The sequence below is a fragment of the Arachis hypogaea genome, chromosome 19 (genome assembly GCF_003086295.3).
Source record: "Arachis hypogaea cultivar Tifrunner chromosome 19, arahy.Tifrunner.gnm2.J5K5, whole genome shotgun sequence".
Taxonomy (NCBI): domain Eukaryota; kingdom Viridiplantae; phylum Streptophyta; class Magnoliopsida; order Fabales; family Fabaceae; genus Arachis; species Arachis hypogaea.
In genome coordinates this window covers 38,437,256-38,447,858 of record NC_092054.1, presented here as the reverse complement: position 1 = coordinate 38,447,858, position 10,603 = coordinate 38,437,256, and the positions used below count along the sequence as shown (strand labels likewise).

Genomic DNA, 10,603 nt, shown 5'->3' with positions numbered 1-10,603 from the left:
GACCTTGTTTTATTCATGAAACTCACAGTGGCTTTTGATAGATCAGAGACTAAGTTTGCTAAATTAGAAGTATTTTGTTCAGAGTTCTCTGTCTGTTGCTGAGTGGATGATGGAAAAGGCTTGCTATTGCTAAACCTGTTTCTTCCACCATTATTAAAGCCTTGTTGAGGCTTTTGATCCTTCCATGAGAGATTTGGGTGATTTCTCCATGAGGGATTATAGGTGTTTCCATATGGTTCACCCATATAATTTACCTCTGCTATTGCAGGGTTCTCAGGATCATAAGCTTCTTCTTCAGAAGATGCCTCTTGAGTACTGTTGGATGCAGCTTGCATTCCATTCAGACTCTGAGAAATCATATTGACTTGCTGAGTCAATATTTTGTTCTGAGCCAATATGGCATTCAGAGTATCAATTTCAAGAACTCCCTTCTTCTGAGGCGTCCCATTACTCACAGGGTTCCTCTCAGAAGTGTACATGAACTGGTTATTAGCAACCATGTCAATGAATTCTTGAGCTTCTGCAGGCATTTTCTTTAGGTGAATGGATCCACCTGCAGAGGTATCCAATGACATCTTAGCTAATTCAGACAGACCATCATAGAATATATCCAGGATGGTCCATTCTGAAAGCATGTCAGAAGGACACTTTTTGGTCAATCCTTTGTATCTCTCCCAAGCTTCATAGAGGGATTCACCTTCTTTTTGTCTGAAGGTCTGAACATCCACTCTAAGCTTACTCAGCTTTTGAGGAGGAAAGAACTTGGCTAAGAAAGCCTTGACCAGCTTATCCCAAGAGTTCAGGCTATCCTTAGGTTGAGAGTCCAACCATACTCTAGCTCTGTCTCTTACAGCAAAAGGAAAACGGATGAGCCTGTAGACTTCAGGATCTACTCCATTAGTCTTAACAGTATCACATATCTGCAAGAATTCAGTTAAGAACTGAAAAGGATCTTCAGATGGAAGTCCATAAAACTTGCAGTTCTGCTGCATCAGAGAAACTAGTTGAGGTTTCAGCTCAAAATTGTTTGCTCCAATGGCAGGAATGGAGATGCTTCTTCCATATAAATTGGAATTAGGTGCAGTAAAGTCACCAAGCATTCTCCTTGCATTGTTATTATTTTCGGCTGCTGATGAGCGGATAATTTATACGCTTTTTGGCATTGTTTTTAGTATGTTTTTAGTAGGATCTAGTTACTTTTAGGGATGTTTTCCTTAGTTTTTATGTTAAATTCACATTTCTGGACTTTACTATGAGTTTGTGTGTTTTTCTGTGATTTCAGGTATTTTCTGGCTGAAATTGAGGGACTTGAGCAAAAATCAGATTCAGAGGTTGAAAAAGGACTGCTGATGCTGTTGGATTCTGACCTCCCTGCACTCAAAGTGGATTTTCTGGAGCTACAGAACTCGAAATGGCGCGCTTCCAATTGCGTTGGAAAGTAGACATCCAGGGCTTTCCAGAAATATATAATAGTCCATACTTTGGCCAAGAATTGACGACGTAAACTGGCGTTCAACGCCAGCCTTCTGCCCAAATCTGGCGTCCAGCGCCAGAAAAGGATCCAGAACCAGAGTTGAACGCCCAAACTGGCACAGAAACTGGCGTTCAACTCCACAAATGGCCTCTGCACGTGTAACACTCAAGCCCAAGCCCAAGCACACACCAAGTGGGCCCCGGAAGTGGATTTATGCATCAATTACTTACTCATGTAAACCCTAGTGACTAGTTTATTATAAATAGGACCTCTTACTATTGTATTAGGCATCCTGGATTGTATTTTGATCCTATGATCTCGTTTAGGGGGCTGGCCATCTCGGCCATGCCTGGACCTTCACTTATGTATTTTCATACGGTAGAGTTTCTACACTCCATAGATTAAGGTGTGGAGCTCTGCTGTTCCTCAAAGATTAATGCAAGTACTACTGTTTTCTATTCAATTCTTCTTATTTCTCTTCTAAGATATCCATTCGCACCCAAGAACGTGATGAAGGTGATGATTATGTGTGACGCTCATCATCCTTCTCCTTTATGAACGCGTGCCTGACAAACACTTCTGTTCTACATGAAATAAGCTAGAATGAGTATCTCTTAGATCTCCTAACCAGAATCTTCGTGGCGTAAGCTAGAATGATGGCGGCATTCAAGAGAATCCGGAAGGTCTAAACCTTGTCTGTGGTATTCCGAGTAGGATTCTATGATTGAATGACTGTGACGAGCTCCTAACTCGCGATTGCAGGGCGTTAGTGACAGACGCAAAAGGATAGTAAATCCTATTCCGGCATGATCGAGAACCGACAGATGAATAGCCGTGCCGTGACAGGGTGCGTGAGCATATTATTCACTGAGAGGATAAGATGAAGCCATTGACAAGGGTGATGCCTCCAGACGATTAGCCGTGCCGTGACAGGGCATTGGATCATTTTCCCGTGAGATGACCGAAAGTAGCCATTGACAGTGGTGATGTATCACATAAAGCCAGCCATGGAAAGGAGTGAGAATGATTGGATGAAGATAGCAGGAAAGCAGAGGTTCAGAGGAACGAAAAGCATCTCTATTCGCTTATCTGAAATTCCTACCAATGATTTACATAAGTATCTCTATCCCTATTTTATTATATAATATTCGAAAACACCATTATCACTTTATATCTGCCTGACTGAGATTTACAAGGTGACCATAGCTTGCTTCATACCAACAATCTCCGTGGGATTCGACCCTTACTCACGTAAGGTATTACTTGGACGACCCAGTGCACTTGCTGGTTAGTTGTATCGAAGTTGTGACAATTATGAATTAAGATCAGAGCACCAAGCTTTGGAGCCTGGAGATCACAATTTCGTGCACCAGCTGCCATCTCCTCTTCTTATTCGAAAATTTCTGAAAGGTTGTCTCTGGACTGTTGTATTTTAGCTTCTCTTAGTTTCCTTTTCAGAGTCCTTTCAGGTTCTGGATCTACTTCAACAAGAATATTCTTGTCTTTACTCCTTCTCATATGAAAAAGAGGGACAGAAAAATAATAATAATAATAGGGATCCTTTTTACCACAGTATAGAGGTCCCTGTGTGAATAGAAGAAAAGAAGAAGAGAAAATCTGAACTCAGAGAGAGAGGGGGTTCGGATTTTTGGTGAATGAGGAAGAGATGTTAGTAAATAAATAAACAAATAGAAGAAGATGAGAGGGGGAAGTGAATTTTCGAAAATAATTTTTGAAAAAGAGTTAGTGGTTTTCGAAAATAGTTTTTTGAAAAAAGTTAGTAATTTTTGAAATTTTAAAATCAAAAAATTAAAATAATTAGTTAATTAAAAAGAAATTTTGAAAAAGAGGGAAGATATTTTCGAAAATTAGAGAGAGAGAGAGAGTTAGTTAGGTAGTTTTGAAAAAGATAAGAAACAAACAAAAAGTTAGTTAGTTAGTTGAAACAAATTTGAAAATCAATTTTTTTTTAAAAAGATAAGAAGATAAAAAGTTAGATAAGATATTTTAAAAACCAAATTTTTGAAAATGATTTGATTTTTTTAAAATCACAATTAATGACTTGATTCACAAGAAATCACAAGATATGATTCTAGAACTTAAAGTTTGAATCTTTCTTAACAAGTAAGTAACAAACTTGAAATTTTTTGAATCAAAACATTAATTGATGATGTTATTTTCGAAAATTAGGAGGTAAAGATAAGAAAAAGATTTTTGAAAAATATTTTTTTTATTTTCGAAAATAACTAAGAAAAATGAAAAAGATTTGATTTTTGAAAAAGATTTTGAAAAAGATAAGATTTTCAAATTGAAAATTTGATTTGAATCATGAAAACAACTAGATTTTTAAAATTTTTGAAAAAGCCAAATCTAATTTTTGAAATTTTAAGAGAAGAAAAAGGAGAAGATATTTTTTTTTATTTTTGAATTTTTATGATGAGAGAGAAAAACATGAAAAATGATGCAATGCATGAAAGTTATGGATCAAAGTATGTGATGAATGCAAGAACACTATGAATGTCAAGATGAACACCAAGAACACTTTGAATGTCATGATGAACATCAAGACTTATTTTTGAAAATTTTTGTATGCAAAGAAAACATGCAAGACACCAAACTTAGAAATCTTTCATGTTTAGACACTATGAATGCAAAAATGCACATGAAAAACAAGAAAAGATGCAAAATAAGAAAACATCAAGATCAAACAAGAAGACTTACCAAGAACAACTTGAAGATCATGAAGAATACCATGAATGCATGAATTTTTCGAAAAATGCAAGATGAACATGCAATTGACACCAAACTTTAAATCTGACTCAAGACTCAAACAAGAAATACAAAATATATTTTTTTTATTTTTATGATTTTATGATTTTTTTGTATTTTCTTTTAATTTTTTCGAAAATCATTTTGAAAAAGAAAAATAAGGATTCCAAAATTTTTAATATGAATTCCAGGAATCTTATGCTCATTAGTCTAAAGCTCCAATCAAAGGGCCAGGCATGGCTTAATAGCCAACAAGCTTTAGTATGTAACTCAGACATGACATGCCTGACATTCTCTACCCAGAAGAATTAGACATGGCTTTACAGCCAGCCAGGCTTCAACATGCTTCATGAAACACTAGAATTCATTCTTAAAAATTCTGAAGAAAAATATATTTTTGAAAGATTTTTAAAAAATTTTTGAAGATAAAACAAAAAGAAAATTACCTAATCTGAGCAACAAGATGAACCGTCAGTTGTCCAAACTCGAACAATCCCCGGCAACGGCGCCAAAAACTTGGTGCACGAAATTGTGATATCAGGCAACGGCGCCAGAAACTTTGTACGCACGTCTTGATAAATCGTTTTTCATTCACAACTTCGATACAACTAACCAGCAAGTGCACTGGGTCGTCCAAGTAATAAACCTTACGTGAGTAAGGGTCGATCCCATGGAGATTGTTGGTATGAAGCAAGCTATGGTCACCTTGTAAATCTCAGTCAGGAGGATATAAAATAGTTATGGAGTTTTCGAACATAAATAATAAATAGATAAAAAATAAGGATAGAAACACTTATGTATATCATTGGTGAGAATTTCAGATAAGTGTATAGAGATGCTTTCGTTCCTCTGAACCTCTGCTTTCTTGCTGTCTTCATCCAATCAATCTTACTCCTTTCCATGGCTGGCTTTATGTAAGGACATCACCGTTGTCAATGGCTACTTTTTATCCTCTCTGGAAAATGGTCCGATGCGCTGTCACTGCACGGCTAATCATCTGAGGTTCTCGATCATAATGGAATAGGATTCACCCTCCTTTTGCGTCTGTCACTACGCCCAGCACTCGCGAGTTTGAAGTTCGTCACAGTCATTCAATCCCAGAGTCCTACTCGGAATACCACAGACAAGGTTTAGACTTTCCGGACTCTCATGAATGCCGCCATCAATCTAGCTTATACCACGAAGATTCTGATTAAGAGATCCAAGAGATACTCATTCAATCTAAGGTGGAACGGAAGTGGTTGTCAAGCACTCGTTCGTGAGGGAATGATGATGATTGTCACGTTCATCACATTTAGGTTGAAGTGCGAATGAATATCTTAGAAGCGGAATAAGTTGAATTGAATAGAAAAACAGTAGTACTTTGCATTAATTTTTGAGGAACAGCAGAGCTCCACACCTTAATCTATGGAGTGCAGAAACTCTACCGTATGAAAATACATAAGTGAATAGAGGGTAGGCATGGCCGAGTGGCCAGCCTCCCATGGAGGTCTAGAGATCTAAAAATGATCAAAAGATACAATCCCGGATGTCTAATACAATAGTAAACAGTCCTATTTATACTAAACTAGTTACTAGGCTTTACAGAAGTAAGTAATTGATGCATAAATCCACTTCCGGGGCCCACTTGGTGTGTGCTTGGGCTGAGCTTGAATGTTACACGTGTAGAGGCTCTTTCTGGAGTTGAACGCCAGGTTGTAACGTATTTCTGGCGTTCAACTCTGGTTTGTGACTTGTTTCTGGCGTTTAACTCCAAACAGCAACATAGAACTGGCGTTCAACACCCTTTTACATCGTCTAAACTCGGCCAAAATATGGACTATTATACATTGCCGGAAAGCCCTAAATGTCTACTTTTCAACGCAATTGGAAGCGCGCCATTTTGAGTTCTGTAGCTCCAGAAAATCCACTTTGAGTGCAGGGAGGTCAGAATTCAACAGCATCAGCAGTCCTTCTTCAACCTCTGAATCTGATTTTTGCTCAAGTCCCTCAATTTTCGCCAGAAAATACCTGAAATCACAGAAAAATACACAAACTCATAGTAAAGTCCAGAAATATAAATTTAATATAAAAACTAGTGAAAACATCCCTAAAAGTAACTAGATTCTACTAAAAACATACTAAAAACAATGCCAAAAAGCGTATAAATTATCCGCTCATCAGTCATCTCCCAATATTGGCCACCCACGCGATCGCGTTAACCACGCGACCGCGTCACCCTGGAATTTGGCAATAATGAGTTTTGAACAGAAAGTTGTGCGAGCGCGAGGCTGCCCTCGCGCCAGTAGCACAAAACGAGTCACGCGTCCGCGTGACCGACGCGACCGCGTCGACCCATCTAAGCGCCATCCGCGCGAACGCGTACCCCACGCGTCTGCGTCGCTTGCGCCGCATAGCTTAACCTAATCTGCCAAAATATCTTATCTTTCTCTTCCCCAAATCCTATTTTTTTTTCTTTTCCCTCCTTATTTCTTATTTCTTCCTTCTTCCTTCTTTCTCACTCTCTACTTTTTCTCTCTCTCACCACCATTAACAAGGTTTTTCTTTTCTTCATCCCTCCTTACTTTTCTATTCTTCTTCTTTTTATGTTATCTTTTTCTTTTCTTTTTCCTTGCATTATCCATGTTTTCTTTTTTCTTTATTTTTCTTTTAATTGGTGTTGGAAATTTATTTGGGTCACTATTCTTTCCTATGATTTTCTTGTGAATTATTCAAGAATTGTTTGACAATTATATATTACTTTTTAAAAGGGTTGCTTGCATGTTCAATTTAATACTTTCAATACCTTATTTACCATGCATGCTATGTGTTTGTGAAAATGCCCGTATGGCATTGTGCACTCTTTTTAGATTTCTTTTATTCTACTACTCTAAATGCTTGCTTTTCACAAAACCCCTTTTTATATTTTATTAATTTAATATAATTGTTGTTACAAACAGGTTATTAGTTTGAAAGGCTTGGTAATCTCACTGGGACATTAAATGCTTGATCTATACTACTCATGCCTTTGTCTGCATGCCAATAAACACCTTGCATTTATTTGTCATCATATGCACCTGATATATTTTCCATTTATGATTTTTCACATGTAGTCATGACCATGTGTTAACTCCATTCATCTTTTAATGTGCATTGATTACCACCTTACCCACCCTCTTCCTTGCTCTATCCCATGATATTTTGACAAACTTTCTCTTTTCTTTCTTTTAGGATGGCCACCAAGAAAGGCACGGAGAAAGCTACTCCCAAACCACCAGCAAGAAGAGGAACAAAGAGAGTATTAGTGGCAGAGCCATCTTCAACTGCAGTAACGCCCTCAACAAAAAGAATCAAGAGGATTATAAAGGTTGATGAAAAAGAGAAAGCTTTCCCAGCAAAGGACGCTGCGCGATTTACCAATCGCTACTGTGAGCAGATGTTCCCCATCCTGGCAGAAAGGAGTTACAACAACGAATACCTTCTTATCCTCCCGACCCGTATTGCTGAATTTGTTGAACCGCAAATTGAACGAAGACAGTGGGGTTTCCTACAGAGACAGCCATGGCAGGTTAATCGGCTTCCGCCCTTACCTTGGAGGCTCGCGTATGGGCACAGATTATGTCCCATTACGTATTTCCGAGCACTCATGAGTCCTCCTTCACTACAGACATGGCCGTTCTACTTTGGTGTATCCTTACAGATCAACCTATGAACTTACCAAGACACATCCGGAATGCTATGGGACACGTACAAATCGCGGGCAACTTACCTTTTTCCGCCTTGGTCTCAGATCTTGTCTCAGCAGCCGGAGTCTCCTACAGAGCTGGGGACACCAAAGCCATGCTTCCACGGGATGATCAGTATGTCCCTAACAGGAAATATATCAGACCTCCAGCAGCCACCACAAGCCAGCCTACTGAACTGGCTGAAGACATTCCTCCTTCAACACCACAAGCATCTACAACCAATCAACTGCTCCATCAGATACTTGAAAGGTTGGATCGGTAGGAACACAAAGCAAAGCTAAGAGAGCGCCGTAACAAGCGCCGATTCACATACCTCAAGGAGCTACTTAAGGGAAAATACAGAGACTCATACACCCTGGACTCCACTTCCTTTACCAGCACAGGGAGCCATGACGGTCCCGACTGTGGAGATACTGCTACCAGCCCACCTTTGTTCCTGACAGATGGCACCGAGGACAGTGCAAAGCCTTAAGTGTGGGGAGGTCGGTCAGTACCTGACTTCCGAAGGTAAATTCTCTTCCCTAACACCAATAAAATAGGATATTTAGTTAGTTTTTCTTTTGTAGAATAGGATAAATTGCATAGTAATAGGTTAGTTGCATGCATGTTCTACTTGATTGAAAAGACAATAAGTTTCTTCTAAGACCCTATTTTTAGAACAAAATTTCACTGATTTTAATCTAAGCTTTTATGTTAAATCTGCTTGAAGTTGTATTTGGAACATGGTTTTTGAGCTAAAGAACACACAACCTGTGAGATTTGAGCCTTTATACATGGTTACATTATTTAACCATAATTATTTTATTCTTGTGTGTTTACTTCTCTATGATTGTAATCTATACTTTGTTTCATCCTATATGTCCAATGTTTAATATATCTATATGCTTGCATATGATTGAGGCCATTATTTGTTTAGCTCACTTATCCAAATTAAGCCTACCCCTTAAGTTGCCTTTGTTAGCCACTTTGAGCTTTTAAATCCCATTTGTTCTTTATTTTACCACATTACTAGCCTTAAGCGGAAAAACAATTATGTATCCCAATTGAATCTTTGGTTAGCTTAAGATAGAATTATGTGTTAATTAAGTATGGAAAAATTGTGGGAACAAGAGATAATAAGGGAATGTGTCATGACAATATAATGGGAATTTGGGTGCCTACTCATGTAAAATTATAAAAATTAAAAATCTATGCGCATTGATAAGCTACGTTTATATTTATGTTCAAAAAAAAATAAAAAAAATATTCAATAATCAAATAAGGGGACAAAATTACCCCAATGTTAAGTTAAGAATTCAAAGATCAATGCATGTATGTTAAAATTAAAATAAAAGTTGATACATGAGTAAAGAATGTGAAAAGAAAATTTTGGGTAGCTAAGTGTGAAATTTAAGCTATAAAGAATATATATATGTGTTAGGTGAAAGCTTGGGTTAATTAAAGATTCAATTTATAAGCTTACTTAGCCATATATGTACCCTTACCCATACCTTGGCCCCATTACAACCTTGAAAAGACCTCATGATGTTTGCATTGGTATATTAAATGTTGTTGATTAGTTAGGTGAAGAACAGAAATTAGAAAGCATGATTAGAGAAGGATAGAGTGATTACCCTATACACTAGAGAGATTAGAGCATACATACATCATCAGTAAGGGTTCAATGCTTAAGTTCTATGTTCCCTGCTTTCATGAGCTACCTTCTTGCATTTTTATCTGTTCTTACTGTATAAGAATTGAATTAGTAGAATTTGATCTGTGATTGTCTTGAAGAGCTTATTTACCTTTGACCAAGTGGACAAGAATCATATAGTTGCATTCACATATATAGGTTGCATTGCATTGCATGAGTTCTACATGTTCCTACCCATTTATTTTATCTCCTTCAACTAAGCATGAGGACATGCTAATGACTAAGTGTGGGGAGGTTGATAAACCACTATTTTATGGTTTATATTGTGTTTAATTGTACGGTTTTATCAAATCTTTACCCACTTATTCATATGATAAGCATGCATTTATAATTCCTTCCTAAAAATACTTCATGGTTGAAAACTTGCTTCCTAGAGACTTTTAATTATGTATTTTAATTCTCCTTTATTCCATTCGATACCGTGATCTGTGTGTTAAGTGTTTCAGGCTTTATAGGGCATGAATGAATTGGAGATTGGAAAGGAGGCTTGCAAAAATGGAAAGAATACAAGAAATTGAGGAGATGACCGGTGAGAAGTGACGCGGACGTATGGCTCACGCGACATAGAGGAAGTTGCAGTGACACGGACGCATGGCCCACACGACCGCGCGGATTGGAAACTGCACAAATGATGCGAAGGCGTAGACGACGCGCACGCGTGGCAAGGCAAAACGCCGGATGACGCGAACACGTGAATGATGCGATCGCGTGACATGCGCGATTTGCAGAATTTGCTGGGGGCGATTTTGGGCCCTGTTTTGACCCAATTTTTGGCCCAGAAAAGCAGATTAGAGCCAGGAAACATGCAGAGACCAGAGACAACATTCATTCCGCATAATTTTAGTTTTAGATATGATTTTACTCCTCCTCTAGGTTTTCTCTCTACACATTCATAGTTCTTAGGATGTTGATTTTATTGCTTTTTGGACTGGAATATTGAGA

General features: G+C 37.9%; 1 non-coding gene across 1 annotated transcript; it reads left to right on the top strand.

The window, feature by feature from the left end:
• Positions 1-629: 629 nt before the first annotated feature.
• LOC112781913 (small nucleolar RNA R71) lies at positions 630-737 on the top strand. The gene has a single exon (XR_003192660.1). It is a non-coding gene; the product is annotated as a small nucleolar RNA R71 (small nucleolar RNA).
• Positions 738-10,603: the final 9,866 nt, after the last annotated feature.